This window comes from Diadema setosum, chromosome 7 (assembly GCF_964275005.1).
Source record: "Diadema setosum chromosome 7, eeDiaSeto1, whole genome shotgun sequence".
NCBI lineage: Eukaryota > Metazoa > Echinodermata > Echinoidea > Diadematoida > Diadematidae > Diadema > Diadema setosum.
The window spans coordinates 23427456-23440846 of NC_092691.1; the positions used below are offsets into that span (position 1 = coordinate 23427456).

At 37.0% G+C, this 13391-nt stretch overlaps 1 protein-coding gene across 1 annotated transcript in view; it reads left to right on the forward strand.

Annotated features, from left to right (window-relative positions):
* The first annotated feature begins 467 nt into the window (after positions 1-467).
* Positions 468-13391, forward strand: part of LOC140231122 (uncharacterized) — a 91352-nt gene continuing 78428 nt past the window's right edge. The window contains exon 1 of the mRNA XM_072311274.1: positions 468-555. The gene's annotated coding sequence lies outside the window, so the exon portion shown is untranslated. The remainder of the gene's footprint in view (positions 556-13391) is intronic.

Sequence of the window (13391 nt, forward strand, 5' to 3'; positions counted from 1 at the left end):
CGAAAGATAAAACCGATTGTAAATTCTCTTACCACACAGGCTGCCATAGACTTATGATAGAAATCAACTATATAATCAATTATAACTCTTCATAAAACAGGGCCCAGTTCACCTTAATCTACTGCCATTGAAAACCTTGTAGGTCAGGCGCAGAGTTCATGAAGATTTCAGGATCTTGTAGGACAATACAAGGTGCGCTCCATCAAATGAATGAAAACAGAGGTTTCTGTTAAAAAAAGAAAAGAAAAGAAAAGAAATGGAAATGTATTTTCTGACAAGTAGCAGAGTGGAAAGAATGACCAACCAACAGGTCAATTCAGCGTTTTCTAGATTACTTTCTTTCCTTTCATCACCTGACTCAAGGACATAAACTTTTGTGGAGAAACAAGAAGGACGCCAGCTTGTGACAGTGAACGGAATTGTTAATTTCTCCAGTGTATTGTTTACATTTTCCCGCTACACAGGGATATGAATGAAGTCCGAAAACGACCTTTGCTGAGTTTTTGCGACACGGTTCTGCCCTTATCATTTCACTATCGCAGGGTTCCCCGTAAAGTAAGTAATACGTTATTATGTACATTGATGATTTAACTGTATTTTTAAGCACCTGGGGAAAGCTTGATAACATTTGGTACGTCGTTAACCACTTTCGCTGAAGCTTCGCCGCTTGATGAATAATACAGCTGCTGCCGTGTGGTACGGTACAGCGCGGCCTGCACTGACGGGGATGTCCTCGTTCAATGAGTGCTGTTGTCCAGCTGCTTGCGGTTTCGGGGATAGTGTGTGTGAAGGCCCTGGATTTTGCGGTGTCTTGACCTTCGGTGTTATTATTGATTGTTGGCTCGTGACTGTAGTTATGCAGGAAGACCGGCCTCTGTTTTGGCGGTTTTCGTCTCTGTGTTGTTTTATATCAAAGCAAGGTTCCATGTCAACCCAGATGATGCCTTGTTTGAAGGTGTAGGTTCTATGTACAGTGTAATCATCCATATGGGGGGTCTACTTGTACTAAAAAAGTTCAATGTTGTTACTGTTCATCCATGTTACAAACAACTTGAGGTTTTCACTTTCTCCATTCCTGACCCTGGCCTATTATAGTATTGTTCAATGTAGAACCTGTACAGCTTGTCTGTAGCCTGTAGTACATTAACCCCGTCGCGGGGCGCTGTAACACAGTAACAGCGTACGTATTTGTCCGTATGGGGTCGCTGCTGCGGTTAGTAGTACAGTATTCATCGCATAATCGGGCATCTGATAATCGGGAACCTCGCTTAAATGACATACGCTTCCCAGAAACATTTCCAATGCACGTTATTTTCACTGGATAATCGGGCGGGGACCTCTGATAAACGGGACAATTTTTCTTCAAGCGATCTTTGATTTTGTTGACATTTTACACAAAAAAATCTACCAAAATGCCACAACAATATTTCAAAGATTCCCTAACAGTTGTCGTTTACATCGAACTTACAAAGCAAGCTTCGGACTGGTGTGTTTTGACCTCCGTCCATCCAGTACATGTACATTTCAGCTCGCTGCCCGCCTTCGCTTTTCTGTACATGTGTATATATGGCGAGCTAGATCGCTACATATTGACAACACATGTACAGTGCAGTGATCGCGGCAAGTAAACAATCAAGCCGTGATGACTGAATGATTGAAGGACTTTTCATTGACGTTCCCACATCAGTTCTGGGCAATCATTTCCCATGGTTGTGGATATGTATTTATACGGAACGCCCTACGTGTCCAAGAATTCTACGAATGTTTAAGAAAGTGCTAGCTTTTAATCCACATACAGTTGTATTTTGTGTTCGAAGAGAGGTGACAGAAGAAGAACCCGGTTGCGATTACTCTACATCATTGCGAGAATGCAGGGAGAGCTAGAGGGTCGCGCCGAGGGGTAGCGCGGCTGTGTATTCATGTACATGTACAGTACTTCACTATGCATGTGTGTGTGTGTGTGTGTGTGTGTGTGTATGTGTGCACTACATGTACATGTCATATGCCGTTAGTGTATAGTGAGTGCTCATCGCGAAATCGGGCACCCCGCTTAAAGGGGCCATGTTTGCTACTCCCAACCTGTCCCGATTATGCGATGAATACTGTACATATGCATAAATATCAACCTGGTTACCACTGTAAACATGAATGCAGACCTCTGTAAGAATAGATGTGTACCACTACCAGCGACTACATAATGGTCCTGTGCAATCGTGTAGTTTATATGCATTTTACTGCACAAACAAATTAGAATGTAGACCCACCTATGAAGTTCTATTGACTATTTTGCCCATAGTGAAAATGATAGATAGCCTGTGTATAGTGTTTGATACAGGCATTTCCAAGTGCATTGATACAGAACAGGAAAGTTGAATTACCTATCATATTTGTATTTATACTAACATTGTAATGACAAAGGAGACAAAATATGATTGATTGAATAATGTTGAAAGGAGTATTTGATACGTTTGGAGTATGCGGATAAGTCTGTTGAACCTGTTGTATACTGCTATATATTTTAAGGTCAAGACTATTCACAGGCTACAAGTATTAGCATGAAAATTCCACAGTTGACCAAAAATAGCATCTTCTCTTAAGGGCCTTTTTAACATTATATTTACTAAAAAACAAAAAATAAAAAAACAAAACCCATACTGCAGTGGGTATCATGGTAAAGAGTGTGTTGTGATTTGTGTGTGAGAACGTAAACTTGTGTTTCCATGCCACGAAATTAAATGCCCTTTTATTTCATAGGCACATAAAATTACAGATGGTGTATTGATTACTGAGTTTATGAATATAGGTCATATATTTCATTCATGCTAGTTTCTATCTCATGGAAAGTACTGATGGTTTGTACTATGCATATACTTTTATATTGTCATCTCATTTCATACAAACAGGTGAATTGCATTTTGTGTTGTTGGGCCCGTTTTACAAAGAATCTAAGTCGATCATAGAATTTAAGATGGACTAAAAATTAGGGAATGCTGTGTGTGACTTCAGTGTTTCTCAACTTTCTATTATAATGAAGATTAAGATTTTTGAGACTTTTTAAAGGTAGCCCTTGATATTTCAAGATAACAAAGGAATTATTCTGTAAATATTAATGACAATTTGAAATGGATGGTGAAAGGCTAATAAAATTAAACAGGGAAACCAGTGGCATACCATAATTTTAGTCAATCTTACATTTTAAGATCGACTTAGATTCTTTGTGAAATAGGCCCCAGGAACTTTATGTCTTTGGTGCAAACTGTATGGTGTAGGAATAGGGTCTCCGGACCATTGGTATCAAGTTACCCTTCTCTTTCATGAACCAAAAGTGAGACTGTTGTGCATTTCCATATCGTCCCGGGGGTGACAAGACCTCAATTTGCATGTATTAACTAACTCAATTTGGAATTTATCAAAAATAATACCAATATTTTCAGTTTTAAAGAGAACAGTTATTGATGTAATCTAAAACAATGTTTCTTCATTAAGAAATATCTCCCAAAAATTCATGATTTTGAGATACAGCTGTACAAGGTTTTGTTATCCCAGGGATGATGATGATGGTGATGATGATGATGATGATGATGATGATGTTGATATGTGTGTGTGTGTGTGTGTGTGTGTGTGTGTGTGTGTACTACAGCTGTACTGCATGTCTACAATACATAGAAAAAAAAGTATGCTTTTTGTGGGATACATTGTACGGTATGCCTCATTGTTGTTTGTACATTATCTTTACTTTTTTGTCTCAAAATGCACACTGATGATACAACTGTAGTAATAGCATCAATAGTTGGATTCTTTGTCATTCAGTAGATGTAACATGAAGACAGTTCACAGAAATTATTACATTAGCAGCAGAAAAGAAAAAAAGAATAAACCCATCTCTGTGTTCTTGGAAAACTGTCAAATGTTCACCCTTAACGTTACATAAGTCCTGAAAATTAATAAAAGTTCAGATTTAGGTGCGATTCTGTGATGACCAGTCACCAAATTTGACATTCTTCAATTGTATAATTGTAACAGATAATGAAATAAAGTATTTGATAGATAAAAGCCGTACAAATTTATACATTGATAAAAAAAGACGTATGTTTACTGTGATCTTAAGCGTTGAGGACGAGTCTCGAGTATACTCGAGCAAGTGTCTATGGGAAATGCCTGTTGTAGCAAAATCAGCCCATCCTCAACAGGTTAAGATGCTCATAATTTGCATTGAGCACTTTATCTTAATAGGCAGACATGTAGTTTTCAAGTCATTTTGTTTTGAATTAGGAGTAGATTAACACAAAATTCCCTACTGGTATGTTTATAGTTAACATGCAATCTGATGAGAGGGTTTACGTGTATATAATCCATCTACCACATTCTTATCACATTACAGCTGATATGAGCTGGTTACCTGCCGTTGAATTGCCAAAGTGATGATGGCTTAGCTACAATTGTAGCTATCGTAGACTGGTTTCCGAATGTATCAAAATTTAATATTTTTATTTTGAGGACCTGATAATCAACTATTCCATCCATCTTTACACACTTAGTGCATTAATATCCGTCTTAAGTTTTGCTGTGACAGTATGGTAATCTTTCTGGTCACCAGGAGCCACTTTTCTTATGGCAGTTTGTGCAAAGTTTAGATAAATTTACAGGTCTATTGCAAGATAGACACATTACTGGAAAACCAATTTTTATGTACATGATACTTTGGCTAATTTCGCAAGGAGCCAAGATGCGTGAAAATAAAATGCACATGAAAGTTTTTGTCTACACAATGTGTTGAATGCCAGTCACCAATTTGCAGAAGTTTCATGCTGCAAAGAAGGCTGTCTGCTCCAATTTGCAAAAGGTTCATGCCATGAACATTCTGGTTTTACAGTATGTGATGTCCACTCAATTTATCAAGACAAAACTCATATTGGATTTTGCTGGCAAATATTTCCCTGTATATCCTGCATCCTTTTGCATCATTGTTATGCAGTTTGTCTGTAGGGCATGCTACCTATTTCTCCAGTAGATGCATACAACTAGTATAGTATGTCGAAATCATTACACTTCACACGTAATCTGTCATGACAGGTGACGCTATTATGGCAATAAAGTTGATGAGGCCACTAGGGCACTCCATTTGTAGGTCCCTGGTTCAAGTCTGGATAATAGCAACTGTAGGGTAGTGCTTATAGGCGAGACACTTTATCCTCGTAGCCTACCATGGTAGCCTTTTCAGAGGGAACCCAAGTTGTTGAACTTGTAGATGTTTGCTAAGAAACAGTTAATTACTTCCGTTGTAGTCATGTTATTATATCCAAGCTCAAACCCACGCTTTAAAAGCCTCGGCTAAATTTATATAGATACTACACTCTATAATGTGAAGTTTCAGACGGATTCTGAATCTTGGTCTAATATGACGACAGATTTTATGTTTCAGTTATACTCGATATTAAATCTGCCTTTGTTAGCTTTGTGTAAGTTTGTGCTTCGCAGAATCCTGTGTGATCTCTGTGCTTAAACACAGAGTGATACTTTGATCAAATTCACCATTTTTTTGGTACATTGTACTAAGTGGTATCTAGCAGCATTGTCATTCCTGCAAACTGGAAGTGTATTGATCCAATTCTCACGGTCGCTTCTATACATTGTAAATGGAAAAACTCAAATGATGGTGGCGCTATTTAATTTCAGTAATAATGTGTTGACAACACTGCCAGTGCACAGCTCTATTTGGTCATACATGTACACAAAAAAGTCTTGAGCACCACCTCTATCACTTATCTACTGTAGCTTTGTCGATTTTTCAGCACTTGTTTCGTAATAGGAGGAAGAAAATTAACAGTAAGCTCTGAAAGTGTATTTTTTTGTGAAGTAACAATGATTTAATCGTAATAAAAAGGGAAAAATTAGATAGTGCATACATGTACAGTTGTAAGTGCTCTGCGTGTACCTGCGGTATAGTAGCTTTGCGTTACAGGAAGTGCACAAGTAAACACTGAAAATGTGATCCTACTTGACTTCTGCATGTTGCACATGGGTGCGCAAGATCTAATTCCTTTGCATGTAGTTTACGACCAGTGTACGGACATGACCACTAGTGGTGAAATATTGTATTTTTATGCAATAGGGAGAAGAATTTGTGTGAGACTATTGATGCAGCATCATGAATGTATGTGTGTGTTATTATCATAGGAGCAAGCTCATATACAACATGCCTTGACCACCGAGATCATAGCTACCGGTATGTGGATATAAGTGTCATACTATGAAGCTTCCAGAAATTCACTGCCATACATCTGCATTATATGAAATTTAACTTGAACTATCATTTTCTGTACTTACTTTGCATAATCCACCATATTTTTCCAAAATGGTTTGATCAGCACCTACAAATGATAATGAATCCAACTTGATAAAGCAATTATTTGAAGGTACAATATTTGGCAGAGTTGATGCTGTAACAACAGAAATTTCACAGTGGATTGGTTGTCATTAAACTACTTCCATGCAAAAAAATGTGTGAACACATAGATTATTTCAAACATGGTGAATGTGAAGACAGTGACAAAGCTTTGTGTTATTATGTACTCAACACTTGAAATGGAATGCAGTCTGTTCCTTGAAAAAGGTGCGATTATTAATGTCTAATTAAAGGATTATCCATTATGAGTTAAAGATCAAATACATGTTATTCCTTGTGTTATTGGCAAAATCATATGTACTGTTCAAATTTGTTGAATGGGAGACAGAGAATTAAGTGGTAGGTTGATAGGAAAATCAGATATAACCATTCAAATTCATGAGATTTCTTTGTTTAGTTGTTTTTGTTGCAACTGATTGGCAAATTACCCTACACGACATAGATAAGCTCTGAATTGATCAGTGTTTTAGAAGTAGCCATGACAAAAGAAATCATGGGCATTCATACTCGGAGAGGATTTGAATCTACGACCTGCTGATCACCGTTGCAGGCGTCTTATCCACTAGACCACCAAGATTCGACCCAACAGCCAGTGCTGGTTCAAATCCTTATAGCGTGCAGCAGGTATTGCGTAATTATTCAAATTCATAAAATTCTTCTGTCGAGTTGTTCTGATTGCATCTGATTGACAAATTGCCCTGCATTTCACTGAATTGATCAGTGTTTGAAAGAATGTCATGAATTTGAATAATTACACACCCAATAAGTACCCAATGCATGAAAGAAGGAAAGGCGTTTGGGAAAAGAAGAAGGTGTTAAAGGAGAAAGAGGAGGGGAAACTGAACAGATATGAAGGAAGAAGGAGGAGGGAGGAAAGAGGATGAGTAAAAGTGTATAAGTTATAGGTTTACTGTAGGTAGAGAGAGGAAATTAAATAGACACATATGATTGATAACTTTATTGTCCACTCTGGAAATTCTTTGTACACTGGATATCACAACAAAATAAACATTAAATACATCACAGGCACACCACAGACATATCACAGAATACGATTGAAACTAACTCATATTAACTTACAATAGCATATGCACCATAACAACATACAATGTAATACATTAACCCAACATTTACAACTATACAAAACTATGAATATATATCACTTTTATACAATTATTCAACTCATAAATTTGTTCATTAATATCCTTTCCTGCATCATCATTATACACCAAACGATATATCACCTACATATCCCAATGTATATTTTTATAATTCATTCCAATTTTCATTTATTTATTTATTTTTTTTGGACTTTAGCAAACATGTGACATCATTGAAGTGAATGTGTCTTGGGATGAAAACAAGCCTTGACAGGCAGCTTGACTTTTATTCATCGATTTAATTTCATTTATTTATGCCACATTGCAAGTGCTGATAAGGAAAAGTATTCAAAGTTCATAAAACTTTTAATGTGAATTAGTACCTATGAGATCAGATGTCCTGGCTGGGATAATGGAGAAAGGGGTGGGGGAGGGGGGGGGGGGGGGGAGTGAGATCAAAGCTTTGTACATTGTAGCCTTTAAAGGTCCTGTTTACCTTTGGGAACATTGATTTAAAAACTTTTCAAGACACAACATTTTTGATAGTGCATATGTGTAGGTCTGTTGTACTACAAAACATCCTATGATATAAATTTTTCGCGATATAGCCTAAAATATAAGGAGATATCTGTATTTTCCTTAATAAACCATAACTGTGGACAGTTTAGTCTTGAAACATTTTTATTATAACTATTGTTCACATTTTGTATATTTAGCAATACTTAACAGCGATTGACCAATTTAAAATTTTACAGGGTTTGTTTCTATCCCTAACTCACATTTTAGAACTATTTTAAAGCACTAATGCTGGGTTTTTGTTTCATCTGCAAATGGTAAATTATGCCTTTAAATACTGACTTTGCTGAAAACCCATCAAAACGCCTGATTTGAGGCTAAGTTTGTCTTTAAACCAACCAGCATGTGTTGTTTTACTGAATGTCCTCCTGATTTAGTCATCAACATTTATGAGCTTGCAGCATTATGAAAAAACGTTTGACTGTCAGTCAATCTGGTATTGTGACACATAAGAAATATCAGATTACTTGATGATTGATAATCATAAATACTCACTTGAGGCCATTGGCCAAAATAAACACATAATGAGACAAGATTAAAAAAATAATAATGATAGTTATATTACAGTAAGTTATGCAGGTAATATTGTGATTACATGACCAAAGCCGCTATAATAAAAAGAGAAAGTAATGGATTTCATTCATTTTCTATGGAAAACTTGTGGGTAAAGTAAAAATAATAATAGTAGTAGACATTTAGCAGACAAGCGCTATGAGATGTCATCCCTGGTCGCCATAGGAGATAAAATATATACAAATTACCAGGCAGTGACAGTACAAGTCCAGTGCACATATAGGTACATTAAAATAAGTAAGTCTTCAAGTTTTGTTTGCAGGAAGTTTTGAAATACAGGAAGATTTCAGGATTGCATGACCTGAGTGGGTTAATATATTGCCTGTAAACCTTTGTATTTGATATACAATATGGGGAATATATACTGTGTGTATGATATCTGAACTATATATTGCCTGTAAACCTTTGTATTTAATATACAATATGGAAAATACATACTGTGTGTATGATATCTGAACTACCACTATGGTATTTACATTATGTATCAGCAACCATTTTTTTTTTTTTTTTGGGGGGGGGGTTCATATCATGTCTTTTCATATAATATGTACACATTTTTGTATGATATGAATCTATTCTTTGCCATATTTCCTGCTTGAAGCAGTCTTCATGGACATGCTTGTTTTCTGTTACAAATGTCTTGTTTATATGGCTGTTGTTTGAGTGCTTTTACTTCTGCTGATTTTCTATTTTTCAAATTAGTTACTTGACTCAGATTTTGTTTATCATCAGCAAACTTGCTCTTCTAGTACATGATATATCGTCTCTGGGGTGACAAGACCTTGTATCTGAAATTTTGGTGAAAATGACTTTTTGGATTAATGGTCAAATAATGGGTTAAGTGATGTCCTGACCAAATCCTGAGTGTCTTACTCCAAAAATGAAGCCACCACGGCATGTCAAAAGAAAGGCTATCCCATTTGCTGTAGTGCTTTGGCTGCCATGTTTTTTGGCTCTCCTGAACAGTTGACATTTTGTAGATACGAAGTCTTGTCGCCCCAGCGACGATATGCTCCTTTGCTTATGTGGTATATTGGAAAAACATGCACAAACAAGTGAAAAAAAGGGCCTCCCAAATCTGATGACTACCTTTAAGGAGTATCTCCTTATGGCAAGGAATGAATTTAATTAAAATCAGTGTGGTTGATGTCCAAATGTATGTGTAGAAAAAAAAAAAGCAGAAGTGAAGGCCAACAAGGAAAGAGAAGAGTTTACACCCAGCTCATTGATATTCAGTTTCGCTGAAAGAATTATATGCACTCGTTACGGGAATAGAATTCACAGAAAGCTCGCATTAGCCTATCCGTGTATACATGTGTGCAGTAGAGGCATGCACTTTTCCACAGCACCATGACGTGGATTATAATGAACGAATATGCAGTGAGTGTCCTTGTGTGCAGTTCGAATTCACAGAGGATTATGAATTAGGCATAAATGTTATTCCTTTTGTGTTCTGCATGCGTCACGACACATACAGTGCACACTGGATGTACTCTCTGAAAAGTGAAGTGATTGATGTACAGATATATGTGTTATTTTGACAGGAAGAAATCTTTATATCTCACTTTTTTCTCTCTGATATATGTTGATGTATATCTCTTAATGTATAACACCTACAATTTAACATATAATGTTAGGTATCAATCTCTGACGAAATACACATTCCAGAATATGAATCACTTCTATGCTTCATCATTTACACTAGAATTGTCAGTGGAAAGATGAATAAGGGGGAAGTGATGATCAAATGAAAAAGATCTGCTCTGATTCATGATCTGCAAGTTCCATGGATTGAAATTCTGCTGTCGATATAAATATGGAAAATTTCACAGGAGGAATAATGTCCTCTCTGTGTTCTCAGACAGCATCAATACATTCCCATGCGACTGCATATTTGCAGCCTGTAATATCATGTCCCATCATATCAGCCCGTGATATTTCAGTCTCTAAATATCCTGTGATTCAGCCAACAAAATTGAAATGAAATCCTGCCCTCATGGGCCGGGTCTAGAGTAATGTAATTTTTTTTTCCTTTCATGTACCCGTTTTCCTTCCATAGCCTCGTACCGTACTCGTACATGCAAAGCAGGGCGCGTGATTGATCGCGTACAAATTGCAGACACCGCGACCTTTGACCTACACATAGCTGCAGCATTTATTATCTGGCACTCGCATGTGCTGTAAGACTCCCGCCTGGCAATGGACGTGATGGAGGCGAAGGAATGCAAGAAAGCTCGCTTAACCAGCCGCTGTCCCCCGCACGGTCATACTTATGCACAGGAGCTGTGTGTGTATTGTGTATGTGTGTGTATTTGTGCTTGTGTGTGTCTGATGTATCAAGTACAGCAGTGAGTGCTTTATAGACAATCAAGTGTTGCAAACTGTACTCTGCTCTCTCTCTCTTCCTCTCTCTCCCCCTCTCTCAATCTCTTTTACATGTATGTCAGTGTTGGATAATTTATCAACTCTTCTGAGTGCTGAGGCAAAATTGAACAGGCTGATAGTCACTATTTATATTAAAACAACAACTGTACACATTCATAGAGTTTGGTTATTGGGGTTGTGCAATTATTTTAACACCTTTTTCTTCCTCCCCCGGCAAGATGGTTATGAGATGGATTTTAGTGTAGGTGCTATGACAGCAGTATTGAACTGAAATATCTGCCCAAAGAATAATAATTTGAAGATGCAGCTGGTGTTCAGGTAATAAGATATTGATAAATGAAATATTTGGCAAATTTCTTCACGTGCGATCTTCCAGGGATAGTATGGATATTTGATACCGTGCAGATCAAGTCTCAGTTTGGTTTGCGTAATTACATGTATATATAGACGAAAATGTTGAAAGCAAATATACACCGTGTATACACGGACAGAGAAGATCAATCAAACAAGGAAAGATCACATACATTATGATGGAGATATTTACTTACTGGTTTCTGATGCAAGTGCTTGCCGTATTATCCAGTGAATGTATAGTAGGAGAGGGATAATGAACAAAGTAATTTCAGTGCAGCTTTCAGTGAATTTAAGTATATTACATGTAACAAGTGTAGAAATCATTGTCATTACAGAGCTTTTTCATAATTTATGAATTTCACACTTGTAGCTCTAAAATCTAATATGCACTGGAATTTGTTAGGAGATGGTATTAGTTTTGGATTGTCATGTCCTTTGTATGAGGTCATTTTAGAGTTGTAATGTATTATTTAGAATGTGTGAGCTCTGAGGGAGTGGTTGCACTTGCTTTGATTATAAATTTTGCATTAATACAAACCAGTGGATAAGTTATGATGGGATGGCATTATTACTGCACCCAAATTCCATTCAGTAGCTGTGATTTTGACCATGATATTTACTCCTCAAGAAGTCCTGTAATTCCAGTTTGACGTATCATATCTCTCTTAAAATTATATCATTTCATTCAAATGTCACATCATAAGAAAGCCTGATTAATTTTCTTTACAATGACAACTCACTTGTTTACATTATGCATTCCAGGAATACACAGTACGACTGAGTATGAGGAAAGGTCAAATGTGAAATGTTGCAAAATGAAGCAAACTTGCTATATCAAACAGTATAATCCTCATTTGTTTATTTTTCTCAGGGAAAGTATGTGTTTGAAAAGAATGCATTGTAAGATTGTATTTAGATTCCAGGCTTCATCCATGGATTAAAAACTGCAATAGTATCTGCAGATTGAAATGAAACAAAAGTTGCCCAAACTACCCAGGGGGGATCCAGGAATTCTGTAAAGGGTGGGGGGGGGGGGGGGGGCGCATGCGCACTCCTCCATTTTTTAATTTTCATTTCTTTTGTTTTAACAAAAGATAAAGGGGGCTCACTCCCAGTGTGCCCCTTCCTTGATCTGCCTCTGCAACTATCTAATGTTTAGAAAATTAGAGGTTTTGAAAGCGCTCACATTTCAACATTGCTCATTGAAGTGACCTTTTTATGCCTCTGCCATGAAGTGGTGCCGGAGGCATTACTAGTTATATGTTTTCGGGTTGTCCGTCCGTCCGTCTGTATTCGTTTACGTGATTACTTGAGTAATATTGACTGGAATTTTACCAAACTTGGTCCAAGTATAAAGTATGATGGGGCAATTACTTGATTAGATTTTGGGTGAAATCGGCTAAAGGCCAAAGGTCAAAGGTCAAGGTCAAATCGTGAAATTGTATCCGTTTATGCGATAACTCAAGACTGGATCAAGCAAATTTCACCAAACTTTTTCCAAGGACGATGTATGATGGGACAATTGATTAGTTTTTTAGTGAAATTGGACAGAGGTCAAAGGTCAAAGGTCAAGGTCAAATCCTAAAATTTATATGTTTATGTGATAACTCTGTACTGGATGAAGCAACTTTCACCAAACTTGGTCCAAGGATGAAGTATGATGGGGCAATTAGTTGAGTAGTTTTTAGTGAAATTGGCAAGAGGTCAAAGGTCAAATGCTAAAATTGTTGCTATTTCCCCCCATATCTATGCAATGCCCAAAGGTATTTTCTTGAAACTTAGTGTAGACATGTACTACTGCTGTAAAGATTCTCCAGAGAGAGTTTCATGTCTTAAGGTCAAAGGTCAGGTGAAAATGTTACGATTTCACTTTTCTCGCAAATGGTTCAATGTACTATACACTTATTGGTAGAATCATGCATTATGGCAGAGGCATACCAGTCACCATAGCGACATTTCTAGTTTCATCAAAACTGTCCATCATCAATAGCAGAATT